The 13,846-nt window shown below is 36.7% G+C and overlaps 1 non-coding gene across 1 annotated transcript; it reads right to left on the bottom strand.

Annotated features, from left to right (window-relative positions):
- Positions 1–7,807: 7,807 nt before the first annotated feature.
- Positions 7,808–7,921, bottom strand: LOC117284391. Its single transcript, XR_004515464.1, has one exon. It is a non-coding gene; the product is annotated as a U5 spliceosomal RNA (small nuclear RNA).
- Positions 7,922–13,846: the final 5,925 nt, after the last annotated feature.

Here is a 13,846-nt window from a genome sequence, read left to right on the forward strand (position 1 = left end):
TAAAAAGGAAATAGAGAAAAGACATCATACAGCTGAAGTAGCAAAGACTTTACTGACTTAATCTGACCATAAGGATAAAGGAGAGGGATAGGACAGAAGTTTAAAATGCCATGTAAGGTTATCTTAATTGATAGACAAGGGAGTTGAGTTGGGAGCTAGACTGTGGGGGAAAAAAAGGTGAATTCACTTTTGTATGGACTGAGTTGAGATGATATTGATGGTAATGCCCCCAACTAGTATTTCCTATGATCCTTTGAAGACCCAAAACTAGGTTTCAGAAAATGCTTTAAGTCCTGAGCAGAGGAGTTGCTTTAAGGATGGAAAGGAAAGGTCACTGAGTATGAGTACAGGAACTAGGCACTGAGGGACAGGGACCAGTGATGGTCAGAAATTACTAGGGATTTACTGTTTGGAGTGCTCTGGGTGAAGCACTTTGTATATATTTTCCGTTTTATTACAACTGAGATGAGTACCTGTGCTAACTCCTTTGTAGGTGAGGAAATTGAGGCTCAGAAAGGTTGAGTAGCTAGCTAGTCTACAGTTGCCAATGTAACCTAAAGCCCATAGTAGTATTTCCTCTACATTACCTTCCTCTGCTTTATCAAGTACTAGTACATGTAAATGGTGTGTTTAATGTACCTTAGGTATGTCACTTTTATCTCTATTGTGTGCTCATTTATTCTCTCTTTAAAGTGTGTGTGTGGGGGGTGTGGTTTGGTTTTAAATCAGCGTATAAACCTAGGGGTCAGGGTGTGACGCTTTGGAGCTGCATCTGTGTAAAAGGTTTTTCCAATTTTTGAGACTCTTGGTGCTGCTGTCCATTTCTTCCTGTGCCCCACTGCATTTTTTTCTTAGAACCTAACTATGAACAAGTTTATCACTGAAAGTAAGTTTACTAAACCTGACTACAACTGTATGCTTTCCTTGTGACTCACTTGATTGTTAAGTATACAGTTTTAAAGGTAGAATATACAGTATATATAAGTATTTAGTCTTTGGACATCGATGGCCTCTGAATGGGTTAATGAAATTGATGCTTTTGTTATTTAGTAATAGGTTTCAACAAGACTCTAGAGAGCAGTAAGAAAGGAAAGGGTGAAGAAAACAGCCACAGTGAAGTTGACTCTATAGCATAAATGAATAACAGGCACATTAAGATCAGATTATAGGGAGGGGAGGAGGGGGTGAAGGGAGAGCAGGGGTAAGGGGAAAAGTGAGAATCAAGACTTGTCATGTAGAGGTACAAGATCCCAACAATGAATGTAACTGTATTGTATCTCTAAAATGTACCAATAAACTCAGTTAAAGCTGAAAAAAAAAAAAAAAGATCAGATTATAAAGGCAGAGCTTTTCACCACCAAGGTGAGAGCAGGAATTAATTAATTAATACTAAACTTTACTTTTAAGATACAGCATATTAAGAGTTTTTAATTCTTGATTGCTTGAACCTGAAGTTTTTCTAGATCTATTTTACATGTAACATTATTATTGTTATTATTATTTTTTTTTGGTACCAGGGATTGAACTCAGGTCCTTGTGCTTGCAAGGCCGGCCACCGAACTGCTGAGCTAAATCCCCTGCCCCTAATGTTATATTTTTTGAAGCAATTCTGAAAGCACCAAGTTTTGGAAAACAATATTAAAATACTGAGTTTTAAAGTGTAGTATATTAAATACAGTACATTTTCATCAAGAGAAATGTTTTGGAATATACACTGGTGACAAGTGGATTTCAGTTATGGTTTGGAAATGATTCTTTAATAAGACAGCTAATTTTTAAAAGTGAAGGCAACCCTAGTTTTAATGATAACTTTCTAACTAAGAATATGGTTTAGTTTTATTTGAGAAGGTAAATGTATTTCTTTTGAGTTAGTAACCAGAAAAGAGAGTCTTCTGGGTCAGAAAGGACCTGCTATTTAATCAGTAGTCTGCTCCGGCAAGAGTGCTGCATATTCTGTTCCATTTAAATATAAATGTTATTTTTAAAAGAATATCTTAATCAGGATTTCTCCTAATATGTGCTTTCCAAGCAGGAGAACTGTAAGATGGTCTTCCATAAAGGAGATCTGAACTCAGAAAAATTTGAGAAGTCCTACTCACCCCATGCTGCTTACCTAGGCTTCCCCCATTTGAAAAATCACAGTGCATATTAACACATTAATGGCCATTTATTTACCCACAATCCCCAGGAAATCACTTTAATGTTGTTCACTTGGCCTTCATTGACCTTATCTGTCCTTTAATTTTTTTTCCTATTACATTCCAAACTACTGATGTCATGCAGAGCACACTTTGAGAAACACTGCTTGAAATGTTTCTTAATTCCAGTCTCCTGGATCACAACAGAATTGAGTGTGGGGAAATGAGGTTGTTGGACCAGGTAACTCTTACTACTGCGCAAATTTGAAACGTGAGTCTGAACATATCACAGACTTTAGCATGTTCTTTAAAATATTGGCCCCTTGAAGACATAGATTAGGCAAGGACTTTCTGAACAGAACCCCAGTGGCACAAGAAATAAAACTAAGGATCAACAAATGAGATCAGATCAAATTAAAAAGCTTCTGCACAGCAAAGGAGACAACCAACAGAGTGGGAAAAAAATTTTGCCAGCTGTTCCTCAGATACAGGACTAACATCTAGAATATATAAAGAACTAAAAAGTCAGACCCTCCCTACCCAATTCAAGGACCTAATGAAAATAAAATGGGCAACTGAAATGAATAGACCTTTTTAGGAAAAACAAGTGAAATGGCTGATAAATCCACAAAAAAATGTTCAACATTGCTGACTTTAGAGAAATGCAAATTAAAACACCATTGAGATACCATCTTACTCTAGAAAGAATGGCATTCTTCAAGACATCAAATAATAATTGCTTGTGAGCATATGGGATAAAAGGAGTTCTTCTACATTGTTGGTGAGAATGTAAACTAATACAACCATTATGGAAATCAGTCTGGAGATTCCTCAAAAAAACTAAAAATAGAAATTCCATTTGACCTAAGTCTTCCTCTTCTAGGTATCTTCCCTAGAGAGTTAAAGACATTATACCACAGTGATGTGTGCATGTCCATGTTTGTATCAGGGCGATTTGTAATAGCTAAATCTTGGAAATGGAAATAAGCTCATCAACAGATGACTGGACAAAGAAAATGTATGTATACACACTGGAAGTATTTTTACATAAAGATACATTTGAGGCATTTGGAGGTAAATGGATGGAACTTGAGGCCATAATATGAAGTGAAATAAGTCATATACACTCATCACCTAAGTATGCAAGGTTCTTATAGGAGCGAGGGACCTTCTGCTCCTCTTCCCACCCCCACTACATACACAAACTTGTTACTGGCCTACAGTGCAGAATAGCAGATAAAAGTTGTCCTAGCCCATCTCAGTGTCTGGCTGGCAGCAGAACAGGGAGAATTACAGACTTTGCATATTTTTTTTTATTTTTCAAAAATACCACCAGGACCAGGAGGGTGGATAGCAGCAACGCTGCACAAATGATCCTTCTGATGACACTGAGGAGTGAGAAATCTCCAAGGGCAGAGAGAAGAATCACAAATGTCAGTAAAATAAAAAGAACATTTTATACTGGCCATAAGCATTGGTTCTGTTTATTTACTGTGTTGCTCAGGCTGTTCAGTACTGGGTTCAACAAAGAACCCCTCAGAGTACGCAGTCTGTTAAGGGAGACTGCAGAGGGAAATTGGGTCTTTGTCAAAGTGACGCAGCTGAATCTCAGTTTCTTAAATAGCCAAATAATACTTTGGTTTATAAGGTTAAAATGCTGGTAATTTCTTGGTAGATTGTAAATGAATTTTCAAAACTAATAGCTAGACATACAAAAGTGCCCTCAAGGAACCTAGACACTATTTTTGAAGTATGATTCCTCTCTGTTCTTAACTGCTAAGGATGGAGCTCAGTAAACTTAGGATGTATTTGTATTTAATTAGAGAAAGTGAAAGAAAAAATATTGTCATTGAGTAGAAAACCACAAAGCTTCAGATGCTCATATTTAAATTGCACTGACTCTTGAAGTCCTGCAGAAAACGTGATACTTAAAATATGTTTAATATTTTACTTTTCATGTTGATGACTAACATTTAAGCCAAGAGGTGACTTTTGTTCTTTGGCAGAGCAAGGCTTTATAAACTTTTAAAAGTAGAACACTTCAGAAGCATTCTTTTATTGTTTCTAGTTTCTGGTGGCTCTTTTGTTTCTCTTACCCCATTTGACTAAGTCACAGATCTCCACCCTGTCACCCCACCAACAAACCCAAATGAACTTGTCATGGTCCCAATGTCTCATATGTAACTGAGTACTGTGACCTGTTTAATAACCTGTGCTCATTAAATAATAGGGCCCAGAGTGGATTCAGGGACCTCCAATTCTTTATTTCCTAACCAGTGCATCAGATCACCTTTTTCTCTTCTAGCTTTCTCCCATGCAGATATACATTTTTCTTCTCCTTTAATTATTTATACCTCATCTGCTTCCAAAACTATTTTAGATGATCTATAATCAAATATAAGTATATTTAAGATTTTTGTAACCAAAAATCAGAAGTGAAGAAGAGCTTGTGGTGGGATAATTGTTTGAGGAAGCACAAATGTACAGGATGCCTAATCTTCACTTACCAGTGTTTTTAGTCCTATTTTAGAATGATACTAATATAAAGGAAATTATCACATGGAATCCTACAAAATTGCACAACTGACATGGATTTAAAGAGGCCTGGAGTATAAATCACCAAGGTAGTCATGAATTTTGTATCATGTCCACTAAATGAATTTTGTTCAGATTCTGCTTCACCTTCAGCAACAGAGCTCTGCTTCTTGAGACAGTCAATTCTGCTCTCCAGTTATTAGCACTTTTTTATTTCACAGCTGAGCTCTGTGTAACTGGCTCTGTTTCTATGCCCATTTTTCAGCTAGATGAAAAGCTGAAATCAGCCTTAAATGTGTGGCAAGTTTCGTGTGTATGTGTGCGTGTGTGTGTATTTGTTTTAAATTTTAAAACTCTTAGTATACACTACCATTCCTAAATGTCATGTTTCTAGATCCTTTGCTATTTTGGTCTCCCCTTTTTTTCCTGTATGCTTTGGTTTTTAAATTTATTATGCATTTATTTTTCAATTAAATTAACTTTTGTTTTTCTTAAAGCTATACATTCTTATATTTTAAAGAGCCAAGCAATTCTAGTATAGTTGGTATTTAAAACAACAAAAATCCTCCTGTTACCTCATTTTCTGTTCCCCTGAATCCATCGCTTTTAAACCTTTGAGTTAATTCTTTTACTTTTCCTCCTGTTTCTCTAGCATGCTTGTATGGCTACCTCCCCAAACTTCAGTTTTAGACATTAGTTTTAGCCTCCACTCTAGAAGATGAAGCTCTCTTCCAGTATCATGCTTTGCCCCTACCCTATGCACACACTTCCAGGGCCCTTGTTCTGCTGGAGATATGTTGTAACTGTGTTTGGATCAATGTTCTGTCTTTACATTATGACTAAGTAAATGCTTGAAAGCCGAGTGACATACTGTTTCATTATTTGCTGTTTTGGGGATAATAGTTGTTTCGTTATACTGTTTACCTAGTTTTCTGTGCAGTTCGGAGTGATTGACTTCTAAACTTTCACCTAGTTGTATGAATCTCCTTTGAGTAGTAAGCTCAGGTATTTTGAGAACATTTGCCCTTCCTCTAATCTGAGTTGGCTACTCGCTAGGCCTACTGCAAAACTGGCAATTTGAGATCTCCCTTCACGTCATACCTGGCTTTCCATTAGTTTTTCTTGTATTGGAGTACTAATTATCTGGATCCTATGTGCTTTTTAAATTTTTATTTTTTAAATCTACAACATTAAATTTATGTTGTTGTACAGTTCTGTGAGCTGTGACAGATGCCTAGTCGTGAAATCTATAGAACCATCAAAATACAGACTAGTTTTATCACATCTAAAAATTCTCTAAAGCTGCCTTCTAAAGCTGTAGTCAAATCCTTCCCCACTCCCTGGCAGCCACTGGTCTATTTTTATCCCTGTAGTTTTGTTTTTTCCACAAAACTGGACTGTTACAGTATTACAGCCTTTTGAGATTGGCTCCCTTCCTTTAGCATGATGCATTGGTGTACTGATACCTCATCCATGCTGTGTGATGTATCAGTAAGTTTTTATTGCTGATTTGTATCTATTATATGAATATGCCACAGTTTATCTGCTCACCATGTGAAGGGTATTTGTTTTGTTTCCATTTGGGGCGATTATTAATGAAGCTTCCATAAATGAACAAGTTTTTATGTGAACATATTTGCACTTGTTTAGGAGTGGGATTGCTGGGTCATAGGATACATTAGGTAGTTTTCTGTTACAACTGTATTACAAAAACCTGAGGTAAATCAACCAAAATGGTTTATTTTGGCCTACAGTTTTGGAGGTTCTAGTCCATGATGGATTGATCTTGTGCAGCAACACATTATAGTGGGAATGTGTCAGAACAAAACCACTCACCTCATGGCCTGCACAGTAAGTAGAGAGCCAGAGAAAGGTGCTGTAGTCTCCTGATTCCCTCAGGGACTGCCTTCAGGCATCTATAGACCTCCCATTAGGCACCATCTGCTAAAGACTTTCCCACTTCCCAGTAGCCCCAGGCTTGGGAATAAGCCTCTAACACCTGGGCATTTGGGGGACACTTAATATCCAGACTGTAGTACTACAGAATAAGTGAGTGTTGGTACGAAACTGCCAATTTGTTTTCCAAAATGGTTGTACCATTTTGTATTCCCATGAGCAATGTGAGATGCCAGTGCTCCATATCCCTGCTTGCACGTGTCAGTTTATTTTTTAAAATTGTTGCTGTAGGTTTATAGTAGTATCTCATTGTGCTTTTAGTTTGCTTTTTCCTGACTAATGATATTGAACATCTTTTCATGTGCTTATTTAACATTTGTTTGTATTCCTTGGTGAAATATCTTTCAAATCATTTGCTCATTTTTAATAGGATAGCTTAATTTCTTTCTTTCTTTTTTTTTTTTTTTTTTTTTTTTTTTTTGTACTGGGGTTTGAACTCAGGACCTTGTGTTTGCCAAGCAGACATGGTGCCACTGAGCTAAATCCCTGGCCCAGGATGGCTTAATTTCTTATAGATTAGTATGAGAGCTCTTTATGTATTCTAGGTGCATGTCTTTTGTCAGACATGTGATATGCATATTTCTTCCTGTATGTTTATTGCTTTTTTACATTCTTTTAACAGTATCTTTCAAAGCACAAACATTTTAAATTTTGTTCAAGCTCACCTTCTCACTTTTCTTTTCTGGGTTGCGTTTTTAGTGTTAGCTAATAATGCTTTGCCTTGTCTAAAGTCACAAATATATTTTTTCCTACTTTTTCTAGTTTGTTTTACATGTAGGTCTATGATCTGTTTTGAGCTAATTGTTGTATAAGGTTTGAGGTGCTGATTGAGTTGTTTTTTTTGTTTGTTCTTTGCATGTGTGTCTGATTATTCCAAAACACTTAATTGAGAAAAAAACAAAACAAAACAAAACTACCTTTTTCCTTCTTTTTTGTGTTTTTTTGGACACTGGGGACTGAACTCCGGACCTTGTGCTTGCAAGGCAGGTAGCGGCACCACTGAGCTAAATCCCAGCTCCAAAACTACCTTTTCATTGAGTTGCCTTTTTACTTTTTTCAAACATCAGGCATATATGTGTGGGTTTATTTCTCAACTTTATAGTGTGTTTCATCAGTCTGTCATCATCAATATTAGATGGCGTTTTTTTTTCTTTTTCTTTCATTTTACAACTTTATTAGCCCTGCTAGAGCAAGACTCAAAAAATTGGATTAAGACTCAGAATTGTTCCTCTCCACAGAAATCTTTAGTAAAAGGCAAAAGATTTATAAGTTCTGAAGAGATACCAGAGTATAGATGGTCTTGATTATTGCAGTTTTATATTATGCATTAAAAATGAGCTAAGAAGAATCCTTTCTGATTTCCTTATATGCTTTAGCTTATTGTTATCTACAAAAGTCCTGCCAGGATTTTGTTTTGGCTTGCATTAAAACTATGGATCATTTGGAAAATTAGCAAAGAATATTGAATCTTCCAGTTTGAGTGTGGCATAGTTTTCCCTTTAAACTTTCTTTGATTTTTTTCAGCAGCGTTTATGTCTTGGTGCTTTCTTTCTTTCTTTTTTTTTTTTTTTTTTAATTCTCTTGATTTGGTAGAGCACATCCTTCAGTAGCTTCTTGAGAAAAAGGATACATGAACTACATTTTTTGACAGTTTGCACATGTTTAATACTTACCATACATATATAATATTTGAGGAGATATAGGATTCTAGGTTGGAATTTATTTTCCTCTATACTTTTAAATGCCTTATTTCATTGTTGTTTCATTGTACATAAATGTGTTATATCATTGTCTTCTAGTTTCTCAATGGCTGTTGTATTTCAGTACCTCAATCTGATTTTTTAAAGTTTTAAAAAATTAGTATATGTTTGCCATACATATTAAGTACATCCATCTTGGGGAATTGAAACATATACGTATCATGTCTTAATCTTTTTTCTTTCCCCTTCCCCTACGAGCACTTTAGACCCTCTCCCCATCTCCACAGAGTATCTTCCTGTTTCCAATCATCTCTTTTATTTGCTCTTTAAATTAATTATATTTTGGGTTGCTAATGTAAGAGAAACCATGTAATATTCCACCTTCTTGTATTCAACTTGCTTTGTTGTCTGGAACTTTTTTTGTAAGCCATTTTCTGACATTTTTCAATGCCTTATGTGGATCTATTTTCATCCAGTATGCTGGACACTGTGTGGGCTCTTTCAATCTAGAAATTTGTGTTTTGCAGAGAAATAATTTTCTGATTTCTTCTCATACATTTATTTCCCTTATTCCTTGGTTTCTTATCTTCTTTCATTTTTGAACACTGTCTTTATTCCTTAGTTTGTCTCTAAGAACAGTATTTCTATGGCATTTTATTTCTGCTATGATTTCTTAATTTTCTAGAGAAGTTTTTATTCTTAATATTTTTTTACATCATTGGTTCTTATCTACATAGATGTGTACTACATTTTGAGTTCACTTTTCTCTGCATCTGCATCACCTTTTTCTTTTAAGTCATTTTCCTTCGGTTTCTGCCACTCACATTAAAGGATTCCTGTATGTCTGGTGATTCTCAGCTGTCTATTATTTAGGGACAGGGCTCTAACAGGCTTGAAAATATTATATTATTTGGGAACGAGATTGTCATCTGTGAGGTTTACATTCTAGGAGACTATGGCTGGCCTGCTATCTTGGTCTTTTGTCTTGAGGCGGTTCATATTTCTCCAGGGAATCTCTTCTAGTCTCCTGGAGGTTATTAATCTGAACCCAAGCAAGGGAAGAAGGTTGTGGTAGGGGTTGGTCTCAATATTCAAAATGTAAACTTGTTTGTAATTCAGTTGTTTTCTTTGTAGTACCCCTGTATGATGCAAGTCTTAGTAGAAGAGGGACAGTTCATTGTCTCACTGTTCAGAAAGTCTAACTGTTCTTAGGCAACTTTCCCCTGAGGGCTTGTTCTTAGCCTATTGTCACTTCCAGTTCCAGGGATATATTTTATCACTAATTCTTGAATTTTGAAGTGTTTTGTGGTATAACTTGGTTTGCTTCCCATCTTTTCCCACTGTTGGCTCAGAATTCATTCCACTTTTATAAAATCTTCTAGTTCATTTTATTCTCTCCTTCCTAGTTACAAATGTTTTAAATCCCTTTGTTATTTTAGTGGAGTTTTGGATGGGACAGGAGTGCATTGCATCTGTTCAGTTACTCCACATTTGTTGGAAGTACTGTCCAAGTCTCTTTCACCTGCATAAGTTCTAGTGTAACAACCTTTTTAAAGTGTAGTGTACGAAAGCCTGCTTATTCACCAGACTAGTGGTAGGCACTCTGTGCTTGTTGATCCTTAATGTTGCCAAGCCTTTTCAACAGTTTCCCTTTTATTAGCTACCAGTCAACCAAAAGTCCCCAAGCCAACTTTTTCCTCCCATGCTGTTTTTTGTAATATCAAATATTTAAAACACAAATATAAAACTCGGATTTTCCCCAGGAAATTTAAAGCTGTTGATTTTTGCCTAGCTTTATAGACTGTCATAAGCCTTTAGATTTCTGATTTGATCATCTGGTGTATTTGCTGTTCTTTTCTTGAGTTTTTATTATCTGATAATTTGGTCAGCAAACCAATTGTGTCTCCATATTTGTTGGGGAAGGTTTGTTGATGTTGTTATGCACTGTTAGGCAGTCTGGGTGGCCTGTCTGCTTGGGAAACTTCTCAGGTTAGTATCCTTTGGCCTTGACATTATTTATCATTTCATTTTTTGTTAAAAATATTTCCATTTCTTTTCAGTATCTCTGACTAGGTAGTCTTTTCTCTTTGGGGGGGGGTACTGGGGATCAAACTTGGGACCTTGAGCCTGCAAGGCAGGTGGCGAAACCACTGAGCTAAATCCCTGGCCCTAGTAATTTTTCTTTAGTAGGTCAGCTCTTCTCTAAAGACCATTCTAGCAATTCCATATATAATTGACACTTATCTTAGTTCATTTCCTTCCATCTTATCCTGAGATATTAAAAGTGGGATTAACAGATTTTAGTAAAATTCAGCTATGTCATATGTCTCCAATCTCTGACCCCTTATCTATCAAAAAAGGATGTGAGCCTAGCAGGAATGGCTTGCCCAGATGCATGTGCAGGCTCTTTTTTTTTTTAGGTGCCCATAAGCCCTCTCTTTGATATTCTGATTTAGAACTCTACTCAGTTGAAAATAAACTCAATTGCAAAATATGTGACGTTCCTCTTTCCTTTTCTAAAAATAGGGATGCTACCATGTTTCTCAGATATCAGCAGCAGCCTTTGTACTGATCTTCTTGGTGCTTTTGCATGTGACATGTCTGGACTCCCAAGTTGTGACCTTTTCCCTGGGAGAAAGGAGAAACTGTCTTTTTTCCCCTATGTTTTCAGGGTACCTAGCAGCATGAGAGATAACTGGCAAATGTTTCGTTATGCTTGTTTACTTGAAACAGCCTAGGATTCTTTCTCAGTTCCCTTACCTATTTACTTTCAGTGCTTATAGAGCAATACTGAGTCTCATTCCACTAAATTTTTTCTTTATTTGGTACTGGGGATCAAACTCAGGCCCTTGCGCTCGTGAGGCAGGCGGTGGAGCCACTGAGCCAAATTCCCGGCCCATCATTCCACTTAATTTTGTTGTTATACTTTCTTACTTGTGTTAAAGTGTCAAGATTTATTTTTAAAAAGTCTTTTCAGAGAACCTGCTAATGTTCCAAGCATTGTGCTGGGTTTTGACGATGTAGCAACTCCTGCTCTCAAGGAGTTCACCACCCAGTGGGGAAGAGATGAGTAAAGAAGTGCAGAATGTGAAGTTTTGTTGATGACCACTCTGTGACACTGGAAGTTGTATATGTATTCTGCCCTTCTTTGAAAATTTCCTCCTGGAACTGTCTGTTCTCTTTCTTTACATACCATACCTGACATGTGCAACTTTGCTGCCACCACGCCTTGTCCAGGTAATCAACAACTTGTGCTTATTTGTGTCATACAGTTCTTTCTTCACATAGCATACTGAGTCACCAAACAGGTAACTCAAGTACCACACCCTCTCCGCTCCAGTGGCTTTTGTTATACTCAGATATCTTCTCTACCATAATCTGGACTCTGCCTCCCTCATTTCCCTACTGCCCCTCTTTTCATGTATGTTCTGGTCAAGTTCACAGTGTACAAACAAGTGGAGATCTTCCCTATTCCAGGGCTTTCCTTTTCTCTCTGGCTCTATCCTGAGATCTGTCAGACTTGGTCCTTCAGTTCTTTAACGGCCCTTTGGCCCCTACCTATCATGTCATTTTCTTTATCTTAGCTGTATTTTTCTTGAAGATGATCATCACTTGAAATTATTTACATATTTTGATTGGCTTTCTCCATTCATAAATTCTACAGCTCAGGGATTTTGTCTGTAGTATTGATTGCTGTCTCCTCATTGTTAGAAGGGTGTCTGGCTCTGAGGGGATAGTCAATGTTTGTTGAATGAATGATACTTTATAGTATCAGTTCATATTGTTCTTCCTATCCCTCTGTTTTTAGTTCAAAGCCCTTTGGATGAGAAAGGCCAGTTTCTGGGCAAAGCTATTCTTTTAGACTTAATTAGGTTTCCTCTGCTAGAATTAGTGCTTAATCTTTGCAGCATCTTAAAACTGTGCAAACTAAATTCTATTCTTTGCTGACCTCTGTGTAACCAGTGGTTAACTTTCACATGCTTCTTATTCTTGTTGGAATAATAGATGAAAAGCCAACTATGGCTCAAAGTCCTTGCATTTATTAATTCCTAGATACATTTCTCAAATTTCTGCTGCTTTTTTTGTTATCACCATAGTCTTTGCAGGCTTTCTGTCATCTCCTGATTCCTTCTGTTGAACTTCTTGCATTTGTCAATTTCCTGGGATAGTGGTTTTCTAAAAATTCTGAGAAATCCTTAGTCTGATACTTATATGTTACAGCTCCTCCAGTATATAGAGTTTTCATTCTCTATTTGTCTCTGCCCCTGCCATACATACACACAATTTTAATATCACCTCCCTAATTCTAACTAGATTTGGAAAATGCTTTATAAGAGAAAAAGACATGGAGTTTGGTCTTGAGGATGAGTAATAGCTGTGATGAGATAGGTAGAGACACTGCAGCCCGCAGGAATGGCATCAGCAATAGCACCGAAGCATGAAATGGAGAACCTGTTTGGTACAAGTGCTTTGGAATGGCTGCAGTGCACATTTTACATAGTGTGAAGGCTGGCTGCGACCTTAAAGAGTGCATTAGGGTTATGTGAATCGGTGCACTGGTCTCAATATTTTTAATATTTCTAGTGTAATGGTTATTTTGTTCTGTTTTACATATTCATATTAGTTAATTGAAGGGGAGGAAATATTCTTCATCCCCGACAGCCTTCAGCTGTACCTAAGTAGCTCTTACATAATAGGTGTCCAGTGTTGAGTTGTATTCTGATAAATTTTAATTTTTTAAGAGTATAAGACTATTTTGTATTGAATTAATCTGTAGAAGGAACTACGTAGGTTCTTTTGTTGCAGATAGTAAGAGACTGTATTGCCCATTTTTTTTTTTTAACCCAGCCTTTACACTGGCCTACATCTCAGACTTTTTTTTATATTTTTCTCTCCAAGTCAGGCTGGACTCATATTTGCAGTCCTCAACCTCAGCCTTTCAGAGTGCAGGGATTATAAGTATATTCCACCACACGTGGCTTTGTCTTCTTTGTATCTCCCATATACTTTTTCCATTTATAATATGTAATCATTACAACAAGCAATACTGGAATCAAGGCAGAATCTGGGAGATAATTTCTTCAGTATTCCTGTGAAGTCTGCATTCTTTGATCAAACAATTACAATTTTCATAATCTTTAGTGCAGTGCTGTGCAAAGGCATCTTCATGCATCTCTTTCCATCAGAGTCCTGCCTGGGCTTTCATACAATATCTGTAGCTACCATTATGAACAACCTTAACGTTTTAGGTACTCCTGTCCTATTTATAGATGAGAAAACTGATTTATGGAGAGGTTAAAGCGCTAAGATTATTTGTTCATAAGCAGATGAGCTAGAATTACAGCACAGAACTTAAGTTATTTTCTTTCCTTTATTTTTTAAGTACTCCAAATTTCACTTAAAGTTGATGAATAGACTCCTGGCCAAATGAAAAAAGAATACTATTTGTGAAAGTGCAAAAAGTGGGCCTTCCCTATTTACTGAGGGATGAACATAAATTCAAAGCCTCTAGACTGT

This window comes from Fukomys damarensis, unplaced genomic scaffold, assembly GCF_012274545.1.
Source record: "Fukomys damarensis isolate Sample0158 unplaced genomic scaffold, DMR_v1.0_HiC HiC_scaffold_36, whole genome shotgun sequence".
NCBI classification, from domain to species: domain Eukaryota; kingdom Metazoa; phylum Chordata; class Mammalia; order Rodentia; family Bathyergidae; genus Fukomys; species Fukomys damarensis.